Genomic DNA, 27,711 nt, shown 5'->3' with positions numbered 1-27,711 from the left:
GTGCAGAGTTTGCATGTCATCCATGTGTTTGTGTGGGTTTTTTTCCAGGTGCTCCAGTTTCCTCCCACATTCACATTGGACACTAAATTGGTCCTAGGTGCAAATGTTTTCATGTGTGTGCCTGCTGACGAAGGTTGGATGCTGGGCTGGCAACTCGATATTGTAAAACTCTACCACCACTCATTCTACATACCAATGATCTGCTGTGGCGACCCCTAACAGGCACAGCAGGCACAGCCAAAAGGAGAAGAAGAAGACATTGAATTCTGCACTCTCAAATTGATAGCACTAGTGTCTTCCTTACCAGCCAGTGCAGCTCAGTAGCATAGGCACCCTCCAAACACAGGCACACACACATGTGCACGCACACACACATACACACACACACACACCAAACAAGTCACTTGCACTCACAGAAACACTAACCCACTCACCGACATGCATACTCCAAAACACACACACACACACACATGCATGCACAAACATACAGAGCCAGCATCCCATACCTACCTCTTGCAGTGTGGCCAGGTACATACATACAGACACACACACACACACATTCAACTACATTCATGTCCCTATAGACACACACACACACCTACTGCTCTGCTATTCTTATCTGTAAGAATGGTACAAGCTGTGACTATCCCCAGAGAAGTGAATGACTTAATGCCATCTGTGAAGAAAATGAAAACATTATCTGTGTTAGCATGTCTGGTAGGAAATGTGTGTGTATTCTCAGATTAACCTGTGTTGTATGCCAGCATGTCTAACTGTGAAATGTAAATACGTTTTTCATTTTAAATGTTGAGTATCTCCCTGTTTATACAAAATGTTCAGAGGATCTTTCAGTCTTGTGATACATTTCTAATTGCATATATTTGTGATGGACATTCTAAAGTACAAACTGTGGAGAATTAACTGAACAGTGGGTGATTTCATTGGAATGTTCCTGGTTGCTAGGTAATTATTTGAACAACTGATTGACAGGCAAAATAACTTTTTCAAACAGCTGTTATTTGTAAAATGAGAGAGTTGAGTCTCTTAACCTGGACTATTTAAAAAAGACTGCTGAAGTCAGTTGCTGGGCAGATTGTGAAGAGCAGCTGTTTGAGAAGAGTTGCAGTCAGTTATAGTATTGTGCAGTGATACCCAAAGAAAAGAGAACTCAACAAAAATTGTAAGCCTGCCTTTGCCTTGCTGTTATGTGTTAGATTAGATCACAGACAGTATTCCTAGTTACATTAGGAAAGCTTAGTTATTAAGATATAGTTTTTCTAGAACTAGAATGAAGGACTTGTATCCTACAGTTTAATTTAATATCTCTGATGATTGATTTCTGGTGTTGTGCTCTTAGGGGAAAATTGTGAAATATTACTCCTGTTTAAGTGACAGTCTCACATTGGAGTCAATAGTGAGGACTGAAGCTCCTTAGTTACTGACCCAGGATAGTAAGGGACATCACATTTATTGGTGGCAGTCCAGTGGGGTACTGGCCAGACATCAAATTTATTTGTGCCAGTTGTGTGGGATTTTTAATTGGATTCCAGTAGCCTGTGGGTACTTGTCATTAAGGTGTGTACTATTGACAACCACTAAGTAAACATTCAGAATTTCAATCCACTACATTTTTATTTTTTTAGTTAGATAGTCAGGGATAGCAGACAAGTATGTATGCAGAAGATTTTAGCAAGTTGACAAAGATCCATTTGGCTAAGGAGTATGAAGCCAGAGGATTAGTACATGCCAGCCTGACCAATGAAGCAAGGATTTCAGTCATGGTTTCAGCCACAGCTCAGACTAGCTGTTCAGAGGCTATCCAGTTTGGTGTTGGTGATGTGCAGCCTGCTGAGATGGGATAGTTCATCTTTTCTTTGGACGACCTGAGAATCTCAATGGAGTTAGAGAGACTGCACCTGGAGGCCAAATGTCTAGAGACTGAGAAGAAACTGGGTCTGGAGACCCAACAGCTGGGGACTGAGGAGAAACTTCACCTGGAGTCCCAATGAAGGAAGGCTGGGGAAAGGGAGAAGCAGTGCCAACATGAATTGGAAACCAAATGTTTTGAACTGGAATCAGCAGAGATCCTGATGCATTTAGAACCCAAAGACAATAAGAGATAGTGCCAGCATGAAATGGAGCTTCAAACCCTTTGAGAGGGTCATGCAGGTAATGGGGAAGGGAATAACCATATGCCAGAAGATAAGGTCAGTAAACTTTCTCTTCAGTACAGGGATGAGTATGACTTTGATAGTTGTATTCATATTTTTGAGAGGGTATGTAGATAATATGATGCTGACCGTGAGCTCTGGGTTTGAATTCTGACTCCCTTACTCAATGTTAAGCTGTTCAGGTCATATCAAAATTGTATCATGTAGATTGTTTGAATGATGTTAATGTTAACTGTCTTCTAGATTGATTTAAACTAACACATGAAGCTTATAGAAAAAAAATTGATGAACAAAGATGCAAGGCAGATGAAAGTGTACGTGACTATATTGCTGACTTAAGTACTTACTTTCACAGATGGGTGAGTGGGTCTCAGGTCAGCAGTTTTGAGGAACTGAAAGACTTTTTGGTGAGGAAACAAGCCCTTAATACTTTGCCTGATGACATGAGAGTCTGGTTAGCAGACTGAGTGCAACTCTGCAGAAGAGTTGGGGAGAAAAAGGGATCTCCACTTTGGCAAGCCAAGCAGAGCACCACTGCATAGGAGAAGGATACCTAGTGCTGTACATGAACATAAGGAAACTCATGGGAGCAGTCTAAACCACTCCAAAAAAGTACACCAATAATGGGGGAAACTACTAAATCAAGTGCACAATTAGGGTTAGATGTTTCACGTGTAACCAGAGAGGAAATATAGCAGTTAAATTTCCATTGAGGCAAGGTGAGAAACAAAAGGTGAGGGAGCCAGCAAGAGGTGATGTCAGGCTGACAGTGGTAAGTTGTTTAGAAACAACTTTGGTGCCAAATTATCACCAAAATTTATATCCTATCTTAATAGATGGTAAACGGGTAACTTTTAAGATGGACACAGCTTCTGATATAACCATTGTGAGGCCTGCAGTGGTTAAAGAAGAGCACTACTTGCTTGGGCAGTCCATTCCAGTCAGACCATTGGGAGGGACCCTGTTCCAAATACCTTTGGCTAGAGTTCATCTTGACTGGCAGGGTGGAAGAAGAAGCAAGCAAGTAGGTGCATTTGAGGATATTCCTGTAGATGTTCTGATAGTGAATGACTTTGATAATCCAGTATCTTGTGTACTTGCAGTGACAAGCAGTCAGGCTAGGAGAAAGCCATGTAGGTCTGGCAGTCTGGGAGAGACCCAGAAAGATCTTATACCTGAAGCTGGGACTGGTGTGGTGGCTATCTGGTACCAGTAAGTCAATGTGAGCCACAGCTGCTTGTGGGTACTGATGTTCCAGTGGACACAGTGACTGCGAGGATGGAGGTGAGTGGTGGTACCCATAGTGACAGAGAGGTGCAGCTGTCAGAAGTGACTAGGCTTCCTGCAGAAGGGGATCTGGGAAAGGTCACAAAGGTAGAGTTGAGACAAATTCAACTTATGGATCCTACATTACAAAGCTTGATGGAGATGGCTAAGGAGGCGCCTGAAGTTCAAGTAAGGGAGTTTGTATGGAAACAAAGGTTTGTTGTATAAAGAGTAGACTCCTAAGGGAAGGTTGTAAAGTGAGGTAGTGCAGCAGTTATTTGGTCTAGAGCCTACCATCTGCCTCTTCTAGCTAAAGTTCCTAATATTCCTTTTGCAGATATTATTGATGTAGAAAATGTGGCAAGTGCTTTGCTAAAAATCTTCAGCAGACTAGGCTTTCCACAGGTAATACTGACTGACCAAGGTGCCAACTTCATGCCCAACCTGCTGACTTGTCTGTGGAAGTGCTGTGGGGTGAAACATGTAAAGCCCACGCCCTACCATGCCCAACTCTATATTGAAGACTATGCTACAGACATTTGCAGGCCAACATGTGAGGAGGATCTTGGATGGATTAAATAGGGCAGACTGAACCATTAAACCCAGTAGGTGTCAAGTGGGTATGAGATATCATAGGACACAGAGTGGGAAGTGGTAAATTTAGGCCTGAATCTGTCAAGGTGGGATCTATCCAAGCATGGCCAGTTCCTGTTACTAAGAAACAAGTGAGAGCATTTCTAGGGACAGCAGGGTACTATAGGAAACAAAAACAAAGAGATTTTTGGGAGGACCCCTATATTACCAGCCCAGATTACAATAAATAATTTATTGTACAGGTAGATGGTTCAAATTATGGGGTGGGGTCTGTACTCAGCCAAGTTTCCACAGAAGGAGAAGAGCACCCAGTGGTATATCTGAGCCACAGACTCCAACCTAGAGAAGTGTGTTATACAACCATGGCAAACCTCTCAGTGCAAGACATCTGGACAAAGACTGACAAAATGGGGGGAACAGAGGCCCAAAATAGGGTCATATTTTAAATATTTCTCTTATAAGTGTAGAAAGTTGCTAGAGTAACATAATTTGTTTTAACATACATTTTCTGAAGGATATGAAGTCTGAAACTCAAATGCAAGTCATTATTTAGTGACTTCAATCCTCAGATCATCCCAGTAATTTGTCAGAAAAACACAGATTTTATGAGGAACAGACCAAAAATATGAGCCAAAAATCTGTACAGTTGAGAGGTATGAGCCATGGAGAAAGAGATTTTGACCATAGTGTGGGCATTTCAAAAGCTGTGGCCCTATCTTTAAGGAAGAAAATTCACTGTAATCACAGATCATAATGCTTTAACATGGTTTAATAGGATCAGTAAACAAAATTCCAAGTTGCTGAGGTAGAGTCTGGGATTGCATGTATATGATATGACCACACAGCATCATAGTGGGGTTAATAATGCCAATGTGGATGGATTGTCCAGGAGAGGATTATGTTATTGTTCTCAGGTAGACCCATTTTCCTCAAGCATAGGTTTTCAAGGGTCACTTGAAAATCGTGCTTGAGGCATAAGGGGGATGTGAAGAAAATTAAAACACTATCATCTGTGTTAGCATGACTGGCAGAAGATTTGTGTATATTCTCAGATTAACTTGTATTGTATGCCAGAATGTCTACTTGTGAAATGTAAATACGTTTTTTAAATGTTCAGTATCTCCAATTTATACAGAATATTTAGGGTCTATATTATGATGAATGATAAAAAGAGTGAACGCTCTTTTATCGAACACAAAGTCGAAAGCACTGAATGCTGAATACACGGAACAGTAATTTTTTTTCCAGGGAAAAAAAATCACTGCCATTTTTGAGACTTTGCCATTTCCTCCACTGTGGTTCAGTCTCGGAGTTGGTATATTTAAGAAGGGGGGTGTGGAGGTGAAGTCCCCCAGTTTATTTTGTGTTTGGATTTGCTTTTTTTTTTGTGGGAAAAAAATTGCTGTTCCGTGTGTTCGACATTTACTGCTTTCAGTTTTTAGTGTTCAGTAAAAGAGCATTTGCTTTTTTTATCATTAAATGCCGTGATATAGACCTGAATGTTTAGTGGGTCTGTTAGTGTTTTGATACATTTCTGATTGCACATGTTTTTGAGGGAGTATCTAAAGTACAAACTGTGGAAAATTAGCTGAACAGTGGGTGATTTCATTAGAATGTTCCTGGTTGCAGGTAAAATAACTTTTTCAAATAGCTGACTGTTATTTTTAAAATAAGACAGTTGAGACTGTTAACCTGGACTATATAAAAGAGACTGCCGATGTCAGTTGCTGGGCAGTTTGTGAAGAGCTGCAGTCAGTTACACTACTGTGCAGTGATTCCCGAAGAAAAGAGAACTTAGCAAAAACTGTAAGCCTGCCTATGCCTTCCTGTTATGTGTTAGATTAGACCAGGGACAGTATTCTCTATTTAGATTAGGAAAGTTTAGTTATTAAGATAGAGTTTTTCTAGAATGATGGACTTCTACCCAGTAGTTTAATTTTATATTTCTGGTGATTGAATTCTGGTGTTTATTGAAAGTTATTGATTTACATTCTTGTAATCATTTTACTTATTATTAAAAGTTTCCTTTTTCTTTCATTATTTACACTGTGGCTGAAAGTCAGTGTGTAATTTAGAGATTAGAAAGTGCATTATACCTGTTTGATACTCCCCAGGACACATCGAAGGCCTGGTCACAATCTGGTTATAGCAATCATTTATTTTGATATTTAATTTTCATAATAGGGCACCCCTTTAGAAGGGCATGAAGACACTCTGATTGGTGGCAGCATTACTGTATTATTTTGGGGAAGGGACACAGCTGGAAATCTGTGTCAGGCATTCCCAGAAGTGTTTGGATGTGTAAGATTTAAATTTCCTTTGAGTGTATCAGGTGTCTTAAACTGGGACACATTGCTCTGAAGTGTGTAATGAGTTACGTTAGGGGTGGACAGAAGTATGCAGTCCAGTCCCAGATTATAGCGCGTGTTCCTGTTGTGCTCTTAGAGGAAAATTGTGAAATACTACTCCTGCTTAAGTGATAGGCTCACAGTGGAGTCAGTAGAGAGGATTAAAGCTCCTTAGTTACTGACCCAGACAGTCTGGTGGGGTATTGGCCAGACGTCACACCATCAAAGACTGTGTTTGGATTTTCCTCCTAGAAAAAAGAAAATGATTAATTTAGCAGAGAGAATAAAACTGCTCTGCTGAGTTGATGTAGAGTTGCTCCCCTGGATTGCCACATTAGTATACAGCTTACAAAGTGATATCAGTCTGCATGGTACTGCCACCATCAGGGCAAACCTGTGGCCTCAGAGTGGTCTCAGAGGTGGAAAGGCACACCATGATGTGGAAACCTTTTAAGTCTTTTAAATTATGGTAAACATTTCTGAATCATGCTTATATGTTTTTAAATTCATCAAAAATCATGTCAAGCACTTTTTTTCTTAATGCCTTTTAATCAAGTGAAATTTATGGGACTTGGCCAGGAGCTCATTCACAAATAACCAATTTCTAATGTAAAAAGAAATGTTCTTATGTAGTGTTGCACAGTTAATAATAATATAGCTTGATTTTAATGTTACATTAACTTAATCTTTATATGACCCCCCCCCCCTTTGAGTAGCCAGTTTGAAGCACCTCCTATTAAAGCCATATTTAAACTGTGGAAAATCACTGATTGCATTTCTCAGACTGCTAATCTTTTCATTCTTAAACACAGGCCTTTCCTGTAAGTAAGCACTTTATTGTCTTTAAAATAATGCAATGGCTTCCCAACAGTTTAGTGGTCATTCCAGCTAAGTCACATAACCTAGTAATTTTGTACAAAATGTATGGTATAGCTTTATGGGTCATATTCTGAACTGTAAAACCAATAGGAAGCTTTAACAAATATTAGAACTCTCATGTCCCTGTGATCATCCAACGTATTGTAAATGATATAAATCTGTATACTTCTGACATGGTTGTATTATGACTAAATTAATGTGTTGCACAATCTCTGCAATAAAAGTCAGTTATGAAGCTACACGTCTTATAGTTGTGCTTTGGAAATGTTCCTGTATCTCATTTCTAAATTCTCAGTACTACATTGTTTCAAAAAGGTAACACTTTTTTGACTTGGGTTTTCTTTCAAATTCACTGTACAAAATAACCTTTCAGCTCAAAACTGAAGGGGTACCATATTTTTAGACACAATATTTTTTATTAAGGAAATGTTAAAAGTGTAGAACAAATATATTAAACAGTATTATGAATGCATGCATAAATGCTACAAATACAGACATGTTTTGGCAGTTTTCAGCATTGTCTTCAATTTTTATATAAAGAATTTACTTCAAAGCAGCTCATGAATGTGACAGCAGTAATTTTTCTTATCTTTCTCATAATATTTTGTTCATCCCAAATGTATGTCTGCAGTCACTGATCAAAATGACTTTTCAGTCAGAAACCAGAAATCTGCCCTACTTTTCATGTATGACCTTGCCTTAGGCATTTTATCTGTAATATATCACATAGCATGATCACTGGAAGGCTACACTGGAAATCAGATCTAAAAAAGCATTACAATTAAGCAGGTTTAGGTCTTGTAGTGTATGCTAGCATCTGAATTCAATCTTTTTTAATATTACAAATATTTCAATTCATTTTCATTTGGAAGCATATTGGTTCTGTCTGTAAACTGTTTCCTCAAGTACTTGTATGCAAACTTTTTTATACTCTGTAGCAAAAATCTTTAAGACCAAGATTAAGATACACAAATACTGCACTGAAAGCATGAAAATAGGCATGCATTGTTTTGTTTCTAATGAGCTACTCTAATTCATTTTGATTTCAGAGCAATCTCTCTGTTCTGTAAACATTTTAGGAATATGCCTTATTACTTTGTTTTCATTGTAAAAGTAGTTACTATGGGGCCCCTGAGGTAAAAATCATTTAAAATGTGATATTCACTCATGCGAGCACAGGCAGTCAACCTTAGACAGGCTGTTTTAATAGGGCATTATCTATCTTTATGAGAATGACTGTCTGAAACAATAAATTCTATAATTTTAATAAAAAATTACTTTTGCATATTCAGAATACAAAGCTTGTCGTACATTGTGCTGTTTCAATCTCAGTCATTCAACAGCTATTATGATTTCTACAGCTATAAAGAAGATGCACTTATTCTTTTTATTACAGTACAAAAGCCACTGTGTTAACTTTCTGAAAATAGTTAAATGAAAAGTGAAATCATATACAAAGCAAGTAATTATGTATTGTATTTATAACAAGCCATAGTTTCAAAATTCGCCAGGAAAAAGGAAAAGCATAGCTGCACCTGTGCCCCATAAGAACAAGTGTAAGGTAAACCCCAACAACAAACCAACATGGCAGAACCATAAAATCAGCAATCTTTATAATAAAAGGAAAGAGTTTCAAACAAAAATAAGAACAGTAATTTCCAGTATGTTAGAGCTCATCACTGAAATAAACAAATTTAGGAGCTTACTAAAATCCACCAAAAGAAAGTGCGAGGAAAATAGCTACCCAACTCAAAGAAAATCACAACACATTTTAGTTATGTTCATAATCTCAAAAGCACAACACAACAATGCACCGAGCTGATTATAAATGATGTTACCTGCACAGAGACTGAAGATATAGCTAACCTACTGACCAATAAATGTAGCTCTAACTTTACCCCTCTTTCTCTTTGTCTGTCCCTTAAGATTAACCTGAAACTGACTCACCTCCATCTATCACACAAGACCAAGTCCTAAGAGTGCTATATAAAGCTAAAAATACTTCACCTGAAAGTATCCATGGATGCATCTTAAATAGCATGGAGCTCAATTTAACCACACATAAGTTGTGGTTCTGGCCCAGAAATTGTAGTTATTGGCCGTTTGGACAGTTTTTCCATCTCTCTCAGCTTTCTGATTTAAAAGCCCACATTTGCACTTGTCCCCCCTTTCCTGTAACAAGTCTAGTCCAGATACAGATTAGCTGTATCCAGGACTGTTTCTAAGCTCCTGAGGCCCCCAAGCCTTTCTGTGTTGTAGGGAAGCCTGTTAGCTTATCAGTGGGAGTGGTAAGCACTAGGTAACCTATCTACCACATAAGGAGTGGTTTCTGGCCCAGAAATTGTAGTTATTGGCCGTTTGGGAAATTTTTCCATCTCTCTCACCTTTCTGATTTAAAAGCCCACATTTGCACTTGTTTCTTTCCTGTAACTAGTCTAGTTCAGATACAGACTCTTAGTTTTAGCACTTGAATTTGCTTATTCGTGCTCAGCACTTGTTCAGAACTTATTGTAAGCAATAAATAAGCTACAAATTACTACAGCACTCAACCTTCCTCATTACCTAGAGGACAACAGTTTTTGTACTTACTTTCCCAACTTGCTTAGAGAAAAGTAGCTCTTGTACTCACATTCCTCACTTGTCTAGAGGAAAATATTTTCTTTTTATTTAGGCATTTCCAAGGGTCAGCTCCCAGTGTTCTCTCCTGTCTATCTGATGAATCTGGGCATCTTGGGGCAATGCAGAAATTGTCTCATGTACACAGACAACCCTCTCCTCCTACCCCCCAACACTACAACCTGTGAGAGATGCACTTATCTAGCCAAACTGGAGGTAAAGCTCTCTCCAACCAAGACTGAACTTGACAGTCAAGAGGAGAAGGTAAATACTTGCACCATAGCACAATCATCACATAGTCCCACTAAACCTACACCATCAAAATCCACGCATAGAAACAAAAACATTCACAGAGGCTCTCAATAATAATCTGCTCAAGCAACAGAGACCTCCAAAGCAGAAACGCAAGGAACTTCCACCCCCCCCAACACAACCCAAATAATACATAGCCCACAACAGACTCAGTATGACTCTCAACCACAGCCCATAAGGCAAAACATACTCAACACACTAGTCATAGGTGACTCTATAGTGAAGCACAGTGATGTCCCACTCACCAGGCAAAACAAGGAGAAGGTTACTGTCAGCTGTCTGTCAGGTGTCAGGATCTGCCACATAACCCACACACACAGGTCACTCCACAACAAGTACAAATATGACTCTGTCATTGCTCATGTTGGTGTGAATGACCTGAGAAGTACCTCCCTGGACTACATGAAAAGAGACATGGAAGAGCTCTCCGATCTTGTAGCCAAGGCAGGTATGACCCTGGCCCTGAGTAGCATCCTACCATCGCCCAGAATGATACCGCCGTACAAGCACAAAATGATTGACTTCAACAATTGGCTAAGCTTCTGGTGTCATTCTAAGGGGATCTAATATCTATCTGCCTGGGACATCATGGTCAACAGGCCACGATGCTTTGCCAGAGATGGCCTGCACCTGTCACCCCTGGGATTACAGATACTGGCTAAGGCTCTTGCCACCCCTATAGTGCAATTTTTAGGCAAAGTTCAAATGACAAATTCACCACCGTAACAGGAACAGGCAAGCAAAAACTAAGGGTAATGCTACTCAATGCTAGAAGTCTAAATCTCAAAATGCACACCCTCGAGGCTCTCCTTAAAATGGAGAACATTGATATCTGTGCAGTGACTAAGACCTGGTTAAAGGTTCCAGAGAGCACCCCTGCATTACCAGGCTATAACTCATACCATACATTTTGGCCATCTAACCTGGACCGGAACACCAAAGACAGAGTTGTGTCCCTATTCATTAAGGATATACACACCTCCAGGCTAGTTGCTCAGCATAATGCATCCAAGGTTATCCAAATGCAACTAACTCTGGGCAAAACTGCAATCCAAATTGTAACTTTCTACAGATCCCCCACCATGCCCCAGGATTCCCATTCCTCTTTTCTTGATATACTGGAAAATATTAGGGTTCAACCAAACCCCCTACTAATGGCCGATTTCAACTACCCCACCATTAACTGAGAAAACTACTCATGTACCAACTCCTTTACTCAGCACTTTCTGGAATTCATAAATTCCAATGCCCTGGATCAACTTATCAACACCTCCATCAGGGGCAACAATATCCTAACCTAGTCATTACCAATATGAGTGACCGGTGTTCCACACCTGAAGTCAACTCCTCATTGGTCAGATCCGACCATAAGCTAATCACCCTAGATATCCACATGCTGCCCCCACCCCCCATTAAGGAATCAACAGTAAAAAATTTCTCCAAAGCCATGCTTCTTAAGACAGAAGTGGCGAACTTCATGTCACCCATGCAGATGGACAATACAGTTATGACTGTTGAATGTTACACAAATGCACTCTAAGCCTTTACACGAGTACATGGATCGTGCTATCCCAAACAGAACCAAGATGCTATCATCCAGAAAAAGGAAGCCAATCTGGTGGTCCCCTGCCATAAACAAACTCTACAACATAAGGAAGAAATTGTTGCAAAATAGAGCAAAATCCCATGAGTGGAGGAGCTCCCTAGTCAGCCTCAGTAAGAAGCTGAGATCCCTTATAAGATCCTCCAAAGCTAGCAACAAAAACAAAATTGCCACTAATTCTAGGGACAACCACAAAGCATTCTATAGCTATGTCAAGAATCTCAATGGCAACATCCAGATCTGCTCTGAGTTACAGCACAATGGCCTGAAAATTACAGAACCAACTGATATTGCCAAAATCCTGGCAAATAGGTTCAGTGCTAACTTTACCCCCCTCTCACCGCCTAAAGGACCCATATCTATACAAGAAGAATGCGAAGTCCCTGTAATCACAACTATGCAGGTAAAAGCTGCACTCTCTAAAGCCAAAAACACAGCATCCGTGGGACTGGACAACATCCCAGACTGCATTGTACATGAAATGGCTCCCCACCTAAGCACCATGTTCAGTCATAGCCTCACATCAGGCTTTGTGCCCACTGAATGGCACACAGCAACAGTTATCCCACTCAACAAAGGGGGAGCCATCACTGATCCCATGAACTATCGCCCTATTAGCCTGACAAGCCTGGTCTCCAAGTCCATGGAAAGTATCATCATGGAACTCAAACAAAGACATTGGTAACCTCCAAACTCTGGACCCCATCAAGTTCAGATTTGTGAAAGGCAGATCATGCCTCCTGAACCTGATCATCTTCTTTGAGGCAGTGACCAAAGCCGTAGATGAGGGTAAGGTGGTTCACACAGCCTATCTTGACCTCACCAAGGCTTTCAACACCATCCCCCATTCTGGAATTATAGCTAAACTCACTAAACTAGGTATAAATCCCTACATCACAAGATGGGTTGCCAACTGGCTCACTGACAGAACCCACACTGTAAAAGTTGCAAACTCTAAATCTGACTTCAAACCAGTGACAAGTGGAGTACCACAGGATTCAGTCCTGGGACCTCTCCTGTTTGGTATCTACTTCTCTGAAGTACAGGCTAACACAGAAGGCCTTTGGCTAACAAGGTTCGCAGATGATTGCAAAAAAGGAGCCATATTCGAGTCCCCAAATGATGTGGACATCCTACAGAAGGGCCTCACTGAGACAGATGCCTGGTGTCAGAGCCATGGCCTCAAGCTCAATGCCAAAAAGTGCATCGTTATCCCCTTTGGTAAAAACTCTGTACCCATGAACTACCACATAGGCGGCAGTCTACTTAACACTGAATGTGTGATAAGAGACCTTGGAACCCAGGTGGACAGTAGTCTCTCCTTTGATAGGTTCGCAGGTTCATAGGTAGGTACTAGGCTATCTGCCCGAAGGCATTTATAAGCGTAGCCAGAATGTGTTGGCTTCCGCCGCCCCCTTAGATTAGTTCCTTGTGCCTCTGTCCAGCAGAGCCACTGAAGTGATCCCCGGGGTAAACTTTGTTTCCCATCTACTCATCAAGGTTTCTCTTGAAGAGTGTTACCAAGGAGCTATGCCTAATGTGGATTGGAATCTTGTTCCAAATCATGGGAAGTCTCTGTGACAGGAATCTATCCCTCCAGCACATCCTATTTATTGTTGTGGTGAGGTTTAGACCCCTAGAGCATGTGGTTTGAAGGGATAAGCTTTTCTTTAGGTCGAGCATGTCGATCAGTTCTGGGTTGGACATGGCCTTGTATGTCAGGCAGGGATCACATCTGAGTAGGTGGTATACAGTAGAGTACAGCTGGAGTTTCTTCAGTCAAGCTGCATAGGGCATCTATTTGAGGCTAGTGATCCTCTTGATGAAGTACTTCTGTGGTCTTTCCAGCTGTTGCAAGTGTCTTGTAAGATACATCCCAAATGGGGTGTTGTACTCTATGACGGGTCTGATGAGAGATGAGTAGAGGGGCACAATGACCTCTTTTTGATCTGGATGCGAACCCTTTTGTGATATGGTGTGCCACATAGGATTTTCTAACCACTTTGCCAATGTGATTATCAAAGGAGAGTTTACTATCTACTTGGGTCCCCAGATCCCTTATTACGTCTTCTGTGTTTAGGGGACTACCACATATGTGGTAGTTTGTGGGTACTTTGTTTTTTCCAAAGGGGATGACTATGCAATTTTTGGCATTTAGCTTGAGGCCATGATTTTGACACCAAGTGTCCGTCTCAGTGAGACCCTTTTGTAGGATGTCTGTGTCAGCCGGAGAATCAATTATAGCCCCTAGTTTGCAGTCGTCTGTGAACTTGGTCAGCCATAGTCCTCCTGTGCTTGCCTGTACCTCTGAGAAGTATATGCTGAACAGGAGGGGTCCAAGGACTGAGCCCTGGGGAATGCCACTTGTAACCGGTTTAGAGTCAGACCTAGCTCCCACAACTCTTACCATGTGGGTTCTGTCCATGAGCCAGTTGGCAACCCATCTTGTGATGTAGGGGTTTATGTTCAGGCTGGTGAGCTTGCCTATAATACCAGAATGGGGAATGGTGTCAAAGACCTTTGTGAGGTCTAGGTAGGCTGTGTGTACCACCTTTCCTTTGTCTATAGCCTTGGTAACTGTCTCAAAGAAGTCCACTAGGTTTAGGAGGCATGATCTGCCCTGAAAGCCGAACTGGGTAGGGTCCAGTGTTTGGATGTTCCCAATGTCTCTGTTAATGAGTTCCATGATGATGTGCTCAATAGCCTTGCAGACCAAGCTAGTCAGGCTTATAGGGTGATAGTTCCTGGTGTCTGTCGTGGCTCCAACTTTGTGTAGCGGAATAACCCTTGCTGTGTACCACTCTATGGGTATGTAACCTGTGGAGAGGCGGAGTTTGAACAGTGTGTTTAGGTGAGGGGTTAGTTCGTCTTTGAGCTTGTGTAGGATGCAGCCTGGGACTCTGTCCGGTCCCATAGATGCTATGTTTTTGGCTTTGGAGAGGGCTGTTTTAACCTGAGTGTCTGTGATTTCAGGAGCTCTACATTCTTCTGGTATGGTTATGTGCCCTTTTTGGGGTGGGGGGTGAAGTTTGTGCTGAAACTGTCTGCCAGGATGTTGGCAATATTGGTTGTTTCAGTGTATTTTGTGCCATTCTACACTAACTCAGAGCAGATCTGAGCATTGCCACTTAGATTCTTGACATAGCTAAAGAATGACTTGTGGTTATCCTTGGAGTCCTTGACAATTTTACTTTCGAAGCTGGACTTGGATGATTTTATGAGGGATCGTAGTTTCTTGCTGATACTGATCAGGGATGTCTTCCCTTCTTGGGATTTTGCTCTTTTCTGTACGAGTTTCCTCCTTCTGTTGTATAGCTTGTTTATGGCAGGGCTCCACCAGACTGGTTTCCTTTTCTTGGAGGAGTGAGTCTTGGTTTTGCATAGGATAGCACGATCCATGCATTCTTGTAGGTGCCCATAGAATGCATTAGTAAAAGATTTTGCAGCTTGGACATTGTTATCCTTTAGCATGGGGACTTTGAAACTTTCCACCTCGGTCTTAAGTAACGTGAAGTTTGCTTTTGAAAAGTTTTTCATGGTTGTTTCCTTGTCCGGGGGTGGGGGTGGAATGTGGATATACAAAGTGATTTGTTTATGGTCAGATCTAACAAGTGAGGGGTTGACCTCCTGTGTGGAGCACCGGTAGCCCATGTTGGTGATGACCAGGTCCAATATGTTGTCACCTCTGGTGGGAGTATTGACCAGTTAATCCAGGGCATTTGAGTTTATAAATTCTAGGAAATGTTGGGCAAGAGAGATAGTACTTGAGTAGTCCTCCCAATTAATGTTTGGGGTAATTGAAATCTCCCAATATTAGGGTGTTTGGTAGGACCTTTATATTTCCCAGTGTTTCCAGAAATGCGGAATGGGGGTCCTGGGACATGGTGGGTGATCTGTTGAAAGCTACAATTTGAACTGCAGTTTTGCCCGTTGTTAGTTGCAAGTGGATGATCTCTGAAGCATCGTGATGTGCCACTAACCTGGAAGTGTGGGTATCCTTGATGAATATGGATACGCCCCCCACCTTTTGTATTTCGGTCCAGGTTCTGTGGCCGAAATGTATGGTATGAGTTGTAGCCTGGTAGTGCTAGGGTGCTGTCTGGAGCCTTAAACCAGGTTTCTGTTACTGCACATATATCGATTTTCTCCATACTGAGGAGTGCCGCGAGTGCATGCATTTTGAGGTTTAGACTTCTGGCATTGAGTAGCATTACCCTCAGTTTTTTGTTACTTGTGCTATTTACGGTGGTGGGCTTGTCTTTTGAGCCTTGCCTAAAAATGGCACTATGGGGGTGGCAAGAGCCTTGGCTAGTATTTGAAAGCCTAAGGGTAACAGGTGCAAGCCATCTCTAGCGAAGCAGCGTGGCTTGTTGAGCACATCATCCCAGGTGGACAGACACTGGATCCCCTTTGAATGACAGCAGAAACTTAGCCAAATGTTGAAATTGATAATTTTTTCTTTATACTGTTGTATCATTCTTGGCGAGGGCAGGATGCTACTCAGGGTCAGGGTCATACCGGCCGCGCTGGGCTACAAGATCAGAGAGCTCTTCCATGTCTCTTTTCATGTAGTCCAGGGAGGTAAGGTTCAGGTCATTCACACCAACATGGACAATGACAGAGTCGCATTTGTACTGGTTCTGGAGTGACCTGAGTGCTTGTGTTATGTTGGGGATCCTGGCACCCGACAGGCAGCTAACAGTAACCTTCTCCTTATTCAGCCTAGTGAGTGGGACGTCAGTGTGCCTGACTATAGAGTCACCTATTACTAATATGTTGGGTATGTTATTTTGCCTTAAGGGCTGTGATTGCATGGCACACTGGTTTTGTGAAGTATGTGTTTCATGATTTGTGTTGGGGGTGGAGGTTGCTTGGATGTCTGCTTTGGAGGTCTCTGTTGCTTTTGCAGATTTTTAATTAGAGCCTCCAAGTATGTTTTCGTGTATTTATGTGTGTTTTTTGCAGGTGCTGGTTTAATGTGTCTATGTGAGACTGTTGGTATGATGCAAGTATTTCCCTTCTCTTGACTGTCTGATCCAGCCTTGGATTGAGAGAGCTTAGCCTCCAGTTTGGCTGTATAATTGCATATCTCACATGTTTTAGTGTTTGGTGGTAGGAGGAGAGGGTTGTCTGTGTACATGAGGCAGTTGTAACATTGCCTCAAAATGCCCAGATTCACCAGTTGGACTGGAGAGTACACCTGAAACTGCTCTTTGGACATGCCTGGATAGGTACAGTGAACTGTTTTACTGATTGGTTGGTAAGGTTGAATACAAAGCCATGTCCTTCTGTACAGTTTAGGAGGGTCTAGTGCTAGGGGTTTATAAGTGCTCGCTATGAGTTTTGAGCTAGTGCTGGGCTGAGAAATGAATGGCTTGAGTGCTTAAGTTGAAAGTTTGTCTAGTTCCAAGGGAAAATTTGAAGAGGAGACTTTGTGGAGCTGGGAAGAGTTATACCCTAGCTAACCAGCACTGCCTGGCCTGCAAAACCAGGGAAATGAAACAGAGAGAAATTAGCCCAAAATGGCAAATAAACTACTACTTTCTGGGCTGAAACCACTCCTCCAGGGACAGATAGGCTGCTCAAAGCTCCCCTCTCTCACAGGTGAACAGAGAAACTTCCTTCTATCCAGGTAAGGTATGGGCAAACACAGATTTGTAACACAGCCCTGAATTCAGCACTTAACCTGAAAACTGGACTATACTAGCTTAGAAATGTGGGAAACAAGTATATCTTTTTATTTTTTTTTTCAGAAAATAAAGCAGATACAATCAAAAAAACTCGTTAAATGCACAGAAAAGGATACTTATCAGGGGCGGCTCGTGGCATCAGTCTGCCGGACTGCAGCCCCCTCAAGAAAAAAGAAAAAAGTACTTTAACTTTTTAATTTTACTTTTTTTTTTTTTTTTTACTGTCAGTTTACATTGAGTCGCTCACCTTTTATCAGCCGGCTACTTTACGCCGACTGACTGAGCATCCACACTTTCAAATTCCGTTTTTTTTTTTCTGTCGTTCTTAGATCCAAGTTATTCCAGCGCTGCAGTCCGGAGAGCAAATTAAGACATCAGTCTGATGCCCAGCAGTCTATGCGGTTCCAAACCGTATAGAATTGGAAGGGGTTCGGACTGCGATGTCCGCAGGCACGTACATGACGTGCATGGGCTAAGTGGCTGCTGATTGGTTCTTGCTCTCTTCCCGGGCTTTATGTGCTGGGAAAAGAGTAAGAACCAAATAGTAGCAGCCGGGTGAGCACTGAATTAACGTCTCTGCACTTTTGCATAAAGGGAAACCTCAAATGTCATCTTGTCCTGAGGCTAAGGGCTGGCTAACTAACCTAATTAATTTCCCAACTTTGTTCGATCGGATGGACAGTGTGTGATTGACTTACTATTAAACTGATCTGGTGAGTCTGAGCACCAAAGGTTCTGGTTTTATTCTGGAAATTACCTGCAATATATGCAATACTCCTGACTTTTATTTATGTAATTCGAGTCGTGCAGACTCGTCCTTCTCTTGTATTGTGCCATCCATGCATGCTCACTTACTTGGATTGCATGTACATACAATGTATTGTTGAACTTGTTGATAATTGTCATCCACACTTAACTAATACCCCAACATGAATACTTTTAAAAACAAAAATATTACAGTCATATTAGGCAATACCATCAAATGAAATAAATATGCAAACTGCTCTTTGAAGTCTGAAGTGCTTGGAGCATGTGACATCCTTTCCCAAAATTGTCTCAGCTGCAAATATGTAATATTATATATAACTTGTCTCTCTTTTTTCACTAGCTTGCACAAAGTACAATGCTTCACACACTGAAATATTGCTGTTTTAATTAAAGGCCTTACAGCAATGTGTGTCATTTCCAAAGCAAGCTAGGAGTGTTTATTTCTAATATTTGGGCATCTCAGTGGTTTTGGTTCTTCTTGGGCATGCAGTATTTTGTCTATTCTCATTTGTTGCTTTTAGACAAAGGTAGCACTAAAAAACTGAGTTTGTTGTTTGTGTTTGCTGTAGTACCCTCTAGCATAAATAAAGTAATGTAACTAATCTACCCAGCATTCCTGCTTTTTAGCAAATTCAGTCCATACCTATACTTTTCTTCAAAGTTGCAGGTTCATCATCCAATACAGAAAAAATGTAAACCTCGTTTCAAGCAGTACCTGGAAATAGTAGGTTTATTGCAATCTCTATGTGAGCATGACTAAAAATAAAATCGTGTCTGAGGTCGATGTTGTAAATTCAGGATTAGACATGATTCTGGAACATTTCTCGCTGGGCATCCACTGAAAATAGGCTATGTCCTAGTTGGACTTTCCCAGTTTACAAATGTTAAATAAATAAATAAATAAATAAAATGTATTCACAGTATGTATGCACATCGTAGTGACTTCATGATAATTTGGTGAGCGCTACTTCAGTGAATGCTAAAATAGTGATAGCAAAACACTGAGGTAATGTTAAGGTGAAAAGGCAATCGGTCGAAGGCTGAAATGCCAGCATCCTGAAGAAAAAGTTAAGAATGGGTTTGCTTTTGTGTCCTCCCATGTTACAAAGACATGTCTGCATTATTTCTTCCTGGGCCTCTGCTGAAATTTTTTTTTGTTCCAAGTCAGACTGTCCTGATTAACAAATGTCAAATAAAATTGACAGGCATTTGAATTTCAGACTTCAGGTTTCTGAATGTTTAATTCCTTGCATATTTGATGGTGCAGTGGTAGTATTGTTGCCTCACAGCTATAGGTTTTCTGGTTTGATTCTTGGCTGGGGTGCTTTCTGTGTGGAGTCTGCATCTCCTCCTTGTGTTTGTGTGGATTTGCTCTGGTGCCCTGTCATTTTACAAAGACGTGTCTGCAGTATTTCTCCCTGGGTCTCTGCTGAAAATTGTTTTTGTTCTGTCAGCAGTAAAATTGACAGGCATTTGAATTTCAGACTTCATGTTCTTCAGAAAATACATAGTAACACAACCTTTTATTCTATCAATTTTCTAAGTTTATAAGATGAATATTTGAAATTTGTCCCTATTTTTGGGACTGTATTCCCCCATTAATGGCTTCATCCAGGTTTTTTGTGCTAAGGTTGACAGCTATGGCAAGAACTGAATTCACTGAATATGTTTGAGGGCTGTATTCCCTCATTACTGGGTTTGTCCAGGTGTTTTGTACTAAGAGGTTGACAGCTATGGTGAGAACTGAATTCACTAAATGATAGCCATTTAAGTTTCAGTCTTCCTCTCTTTTACAAAGCAGCTGAATTGGCGTAGTGGTATGTTGCTCTGACTGTTTTGCACAGGGACCTTGGCAGTAAAATGTATGATGGTAAACACAGCATTTTATTCTAGCAACTTTCAAAGATTATACAAGCAATGTTTAATGTGGCCCTGGTTTTTGGGCTTTTGACCCCCCCCCCAATACATTTTGGCTTTTTCCAGTTTTCTTGTGCTGCGAAGTTGAGATGCAGTTGAGTATTGAGTAGATTTTACAAGGAGGTGAGAGCCGCAGGGGAAAAGAAGTTTAGTGTTGCTTAAATTAAGCTGGTTTGCCTTGTTAATAGCACAACAGGTTGTGTATTTGCTTTTAATGCAGAAGGCTGTGGGTTCTACTCCCACAGGGGTTGGATGCTGCCATACTGAGAATGTTCTCCTTGGTGAAGATACTAACTATGAGTCTGTTATCAATTTGCCATCCATTTCCTCTTGCAATATTAATAGCTTATCATTTTTTTAATGTAATATAGGCAATTTATTCCTGAGGGGCAACAGACACTATTTTTCGATTAAACCATGAAATATAAACGTGTTTGCTAGCAGCAACTTCTTCATTAGTTACAGATTTCTTTAATGAGGAATTATTTAGATGACTTTTACTTCTTCAGAGATTGTGCATATTTACTGATAATGGACTGTAGAATTGTGCATATTTACTGATAATGGACTGTAGAATTGTGCATATTTACTGATAATGGTGGACTGTAGAATTGTGCATATTTACTGATAATGGTGGACTGTAGAATTGTGCATATTTGCTGATAATGGTGGACTGTGGAAGCCCGAGTAGACTTTTATGATAAATGTTCTGAACTGGGCAGTTTTGCCATTATGGGTGCATGCATTTTGTTTCATTGCTTACTGGAAAAATGTTCAAAACAAATTTAAAACGCCCTCTAACAACTGTACTGTATTGTACAAGGAATATAATTTAGTACAATGAGGAAAGTGCATCAAAGAGCACATGTATGTTTCATATGCAAGAGGCCTATGATTTTGAAAACAGCCCAAAATTAATCTTTATCTGCCACTGGCAAAATGTATTTTCTTTGAATGTTGTTTCAATGAATGTGAGTTTCAAGGGCAGAGAAGTTTTAATGCTAAGTTTTCATTGTGAGACTGCATTGCTTTGTTTAGCAGATGATTTAGTGTTTGTGCTGTAAAATACAAAATAAAACTTTCAAATGAAGTCCAACTCATCATAGAAGTAAAGCAGCATGCACATTAGTGTTTATGGTAAATGGAGTGAAATAGCCAAGTAATGGTTCATTGGAGTGGCTGCAGAGGCTCCATTCAACCATGATTTTGTCGGGGGGAAGGGCAGCAAACCCAGACAGGCCCAGCTGAACTACACCTCCCAACTGTCCAGATTTTCAAAGAATGAATAGATTTTTGCTTCTTATTTTTGGTTTGTTCTTCATAAAATTTGTAGTTTTCTGGCAAATCATTTAGGAATTAAGTCACTAAATAATGATACACTGAGTTTCAGACTTCATAACCTTCAGAAAAATGCATGCTAAAGTAAGAACTGTTACTCTATCAACTGTCTCAATTTATACAAGGGCAATTTTTAGTACTGTTTATATGTTCCCCCAATATATTTGGCCTTGTTCAGATTTACTGCATTAACAGGTCGAGAAGTACATGCAAATAAACTGCTTTATAGAATTAGGCATAGCCAACCTCTCAACTGTCCCCTATGTTGGCTCAAAATGTTGCTCTTCCCCCTAATAATCCCTCCACAAAATAGCAATTGTGGAAGAAAACATGGAGGGTTTACAATTAAGAAATAACTGTAATAATCAAAGTTATAGATTACTACGATTTACAACTGTCACCAGAAGAAAAGTATAATCCAGGCAATTCCAACCAAAGCTCTTTTATTCTTATATAAAAACAATTGTTTAGCGCTTTCATCCAGGTACAACTGGACTTCTTCAGAACAACATTACAATGCTCCCATCTCTTTTTTTATACAGAAAGTTCCCGCCTAAAACTTCAATTATAACATTAATTATTCAATTATACAATTTGAATTTAAAAGAACTCTTATTCAAAATACTATAAGCTACTGTTTACTAAATTAGCTAAAACATTTCAACATTAACTTAAAAAATCCATCATTTTAAAAGAGAAATTAACTTCTCCTTATATTAGATGTATTTCCTAGTAAAATTTCATATCTAATATAAAAAATGCTTACTCTACTAACACAAACATTCATTCTACTCTTAACTGGTGGATAGGTATAATGTAAAGGAAAGTGAAAAAAGGAAGGAAAAGGATATAATCTAACAAAATATAACCTCCATTATAACGGGTCTAATATTTATTCTATATGCAATATATTTAACTCTATATGCAGCCTAACCTTTGTGGCTTAACTCATATAATGAATTATCTACTGTCTTAACAATGGCTTAGTAGGTATTACTTCGTTGAGTCCTGGTGGTACCACTGCATTAAGTCTTATCTGCCACCTGACTTCTTTATCACTCACTAGTGCCTTAATATTGCCTCCACGTGGGTTAGGTCTCACTATTTCCAAAATGGCAAACTTAAACCCTGTACAATTAATATTGGTCATAAGATGCCTTGACAAAGCATTATTAGGATCTTTCTTTTTTATGCAATACATGTGATCATATATTCTATTTTTCAGGTACCGATCAGTTTTCCCTACATAATAATTCCTACATGTATTGCACAGTGCTAAATATATAACATGCTGACTCATGCAATTCCCATTCACAAATCTAATTTTAGTTCTTACTTTGTTGTTAAGTGTTATTGAATCTTTTTCAAGGATAAAGCTGCAATAATTGCAGTTACCACACTTTTTAGTGCCAGCCTTCGCACATTTGCTATTATTGTTAAAGTTGTAATTAATTTCTAAAATTCTCTTTATATTATTCCCTGTTTTGTATACAAAACTAGGGGTACTGGGTATTTTTTCCTTTATATTACTATCACTTGTCAGAATGTTCCAGTTTGAATGAATTATGCCCTTGATCTCATTACTACATGGATTATACTTTTCTTCTGGTGACAGTTGTAAATCGTAGTAAGTTGTGGTAATCCAGGAACTTTTAAATAAAAGTTATAGATTACTTGAAATGCATGTAGATTATTTTATTTTGTCAGCTGCTCAAGTTAGCAGTACTAATATTAAAGTGTCCCTTCTTTGACAGGTTCCCAGCTGTATTGTGTGGCTATTTTATATTTTTGCATCACATTTTTGGTCCATTTTTCATAAAATTGTGTTTTTTGGCAAATTACTGACAAATCATTAAAGACTGAAGTTAGAAAATAATGACAGACATTTGAGTTTCAGATTTTATACCCTTCAGAAAATGCATACTAATGCAAGACCTATTCTATTATCTTTCTAAGTTTATTAGAGCAATATTTAAAAATTGTCCTTATTTTTGGGCCTGTGTCCCACTTCTGTGTATGGCTTTGTCCAGATTTCTTGCTCTGAGGTTGAGAGGTATGACAAATTTGTCAGGGCCATCACAGTCAAGCCAGAGACATTTCAAATTGTGACATACTTGTTGCACCCCACTCCCCCATGTAGTGACTCTGGATGTGTCCAAGCAAGGCAAGGAGTAGTTATGCAGTGTAAATGTGCAGTGTGTCTCCCCATCCAAGGTAGACAAGTACTACAGTGGCTTTTCATCTGTCTTTGCTTTTGCAGAACGGTCTGGTTTCTGTCATATTTTTGTACTGTTGATTTATGCTTATTACTCAGATTTATGCTTATTACTCAAAAAGTGCCTGTTGCTCTGTGTTTAAGTAGCAATGCTTTAATGACCATAAGGTAAGCTTGTCTGAGATTGTAAGATGCAAGTAAGCTTTAATAAGCATACTGTTAAAGAATTGCCAACATTGAAACCCTTTCTGTTGTTGCCATGCAGAGAATACTTGACTAGATAATGTATAAGCCTTGGGTATTAAAGAACAGGATTTCATTATTTTAAAAAGCTCATTACACTTGTTGGAGACTTCCAGTCATCTCTACAGGCTTTACCCGTAAACTAAACAGAATGCCAATCATGTGTGGTCCATAACCTGTACAGTAATCCTTTAAGCAATGTATCTTGAGCTTGTTTCTTGTTTGCTTTTCATTTTTTACTTTGATCATGTTTTCCCCATGAAACAAGTAGATAGTTGTCAGGCAGCAGGTCTTTTCTGGATAAGAAACATTTTTACAAGTGGGGGCATCACAGATTTCTACTTTCAGCATGTTACTTGGTACTTTAATAAAGCTGAATATAAATTATAATTAGAACTGCAGTGCAAGGAGAAGTGGTTTGAGTTGAGTGCATCTTGTTTTTCTTATACTTGATTTTGACTGGCATTCCAATAATGTATTTAAAAAGTAATTTATTTTTTCATGCCTCACAACCTTTTGTTTCCATCTAGATATTAAGTAAGCTGTCATACAGCCAATGCATTGAAATATTTTTATTCTTCTACACTTATTTTTGTCTTGATTGGACTCTCATAATGATGGTTTGGCACCCAGGGCAGTGTATTTAATTAGAGTTAGTTTTTGTGGTTTTGAGCATAGCTCCTCCCCTTTCTAGCTGGCCACACTCTTTCCCCTTGACCCCACCCATTCAGCTGTCTCCTGCAGCCCCCCTTTGATTTGAAGTCACCAGCCACCACTGATACTTATTGTTATATATCTCAGATCAGAGTTGTAGTCAATGGCACTAGTAATAAAGTAGCAAGAAACACAAATAAAGTAAAAGCAGATGAATAGAATGCAAGTTTTTTGTTTATAATAAAACAATAGAAAACGAACTGATTTAAACAAGTTACCCAAATAACCAGAAAAAAGCTCAAAACTGAGCCCTACTCTAGCAGTCTTCAAACAGACAAGTTCTAACTGCATACTCCTGCTGCTAGGGTGCAGGGGAACCTTCTCCAAAAAAAGACGGCCTGGGTCAGTGCTCAAGTTATACAAACAAAGCTAGATTCAGCAGGCCTGAATCTGGTCTATGCTGCAGCAACAAGGAACACCATTTTCAGAAAGAAACAGTTCAAATAAGCAGGCACAATAAGCCTGTGACAAGAAATTCCCACCTCAGAAGGGCAGAATCCAGCCTCCCACAAGAGTGCAGACCACACCTTCTTAATGCAAAAAAACTGGCCCAAAGCCCAAGTGCTTAAACCAGAACTAATACACTTTAGAACAGACACTAAGCCTTCAATCAGCAACTCCCAACTCAGAAGGATGTAAGCTTCCTGTCCTGCCACAACAGTGCAGACCACAAACCTTCCTAATGTGAAACAACTAGTCTAAAGCCCAAGTGCATAATCCAAGGGCTTAGAATAACAGTTACAATTTAATCGGCTACTAACAAGCAGTAATAAATGCTATTAAGTACTTTTAAGAACAGGCAGCGAGAGCAAAATAAATAATAAAGTAGGAAGAAACACAAACACAGTAAGCAGATGAATAAAGTGCAAAATTTTTTTTTCCTCTCTCAGTATTAGGTAGAATGAGCTAAAGACACTAGACTGGGAGGAGTGTCACAGATCAAATATACAGTAGGGGCGGGCAACTGCAAAGCCACCAAGTATAAAAAGAAAACACCAATAGGGAGAGCAGGGTGGGGGAAAATCAACTCAGAAAAATAACACTTTCAACACAGATCAAAAGCCAGTAAATATGATCTTAAATCAATCAAGCAAATGCAATTAGAATACTGTAGAACTTTGGAAAGAAGTGCCAAAAAATATACTTTTCAATTTATATCTTGAGTTGTTTCAGTAGCACTCTCTGTCAGATAATCACATCGCCACAGTAATCAGGAAATCCTTCTACATGGCACACCTCATCACAAAAGGGTTCTCATCCAGGAAAAAAAAGAGGTCATTGTTCCCCTCTACTCGACATTCATTAGACCCATTATAGAGTACAACTCCCCTTTTGGAATGTACCTCACAAGACATCTGCAGCAGCTGAAAAGGCCACAAAAATACCTCACAAAGAGGATTACTGGCCTCAAACAGATGCCCTACACTGACAGTCTCAAAAAACTCCAGCTTTACTGCGTAGCATATCGCCTACTCCGAGGTGATCTCTGCCTAACATGTAAAGCCATGTCAAACCCAGAGCTGTTGGACATGCTACACCTAAAGAAATGCCAGTCCCTCTGAGTTGCACACTCCAGAGACCTAAATCTTGTTACCACAATAAACAGGACATGCTGGAGGGATAGATTCCTGTCCCAGAGACTTCCCATACTTACTCTGGAACAAGCTACCCATCTATGTCAAGCAAAGTTCTTCATTAGCACTTTTCAAGAAAAATCTCGATGAGTGGATGGGAAATAGGAAATACACCCTGGGGATCACTTCTGTGGCTCTGCTCGACAGGAGCAAAGGAAAATAACTTTTTTGGGTGGCATAAGCCAGGGAACCTTGTTGGCTAGGTTTACTTAGGCCTTTGGACCAATAGCCTAGTTCCTACCTATGAACCTATGAATATCCATACCTCTCAGCTGTCCAGATTTTCACAGAATGTCCACATTTTACCTCATATTTTTGGCCCGTTTCTCATAAAATTGTGGTTTTCTGGAAAATCACTGGCAAATTTTTAAGAACTGAAGTCAGAAAATAATGGCACACATTTGAGTTTCAGACTTCATATCCATCAGAAAATTCATGCTAATGCAAAACCTGATAATTTATCAACTTTCTAAGTATGTATGTGTAATATTTAAACAAGTTTCCCCATTTTGGGGCCTTTGTCCCCCCCATTATTTGTGACTTTGTCCAAATTTCTTGCTCTAAGAGACTGAGAGGTATGCACAACCCTAACAAAACTGTTCAATCTCAGCCTCCCTAGAGGTTTTCTACCAAGCAAATGTGGAACAGCTACAGTCATTCCTGTCCACATAGAATGACCTTCTGCAGATCCAAGTAATTACAGACCCATAAGTCTGATCAGCCTCATATGCAAAGCCATGGAAAGACTTATCATGGAAGTAATCATTCAGAACTCAGGGAACCTCCGAACAATAGACTCATCTCAGTTTGGATTCATCAAGGGCAAGTCATGCTTACTCAACTTGATGGATTTTTTGATAATGTCAGCATAGCAATGGATGAAGGTAAAATGGTACACACCGCATACCTCGACCTGGTCAAAACTTTTGACAAAGTTCCCTAATCAGGCATAGTAGAAAAACTAAATAAACTGGGAATAAAGCCCTATTTCACCTGCTAAATGGCTCACAGACAGTATGAAGATCATCAAAATAGGGGATGTTGTCTCCACAAAAGACCAGTTACCAGTGGGGTCCCCCAAGATTCTGTGCTGGGACCCCTCCTGTTTGGCATTTACTTTTCTGAATTAAAACTCAATGCCAAAGATCTCTGGCTGACTAAGTCTGCAGATGAAAGCAAGCTAGGAGCAGTCATCAAATCTGCAAATGATTTAACTATCCTGCAGGCATGTTTGTCTCAAATAACTAGTATCAAAATCATGGTCTAAAATTAAATGCCAAAAAATGTATTATTGTATCCTTTGGAAATTCATCTACCTCCGGAAACTACAGCTTTGACAATACAACCCTAAGTGTTCACCCATTTTGGGATTTGGGAACTTATATGGACAGTAACCTAACTTT

Source organism: Protopterus annectens, chromosome 14.part0, assembly GCF_019279795.1.
Source record: "Protopterus annectens isolate FY-2018-M chromosome 14.part0, PAN1.0, whole genome shotgun sequence".
Taxonomy (NCBI): Eukaryota; Metazoa; Chordata; order Ceratodontiformes; family Protopteridae; genus Protopterus; species Protopterus annectens.
This window is presented reverse-complemented; position numbering follows the sequence as displayed.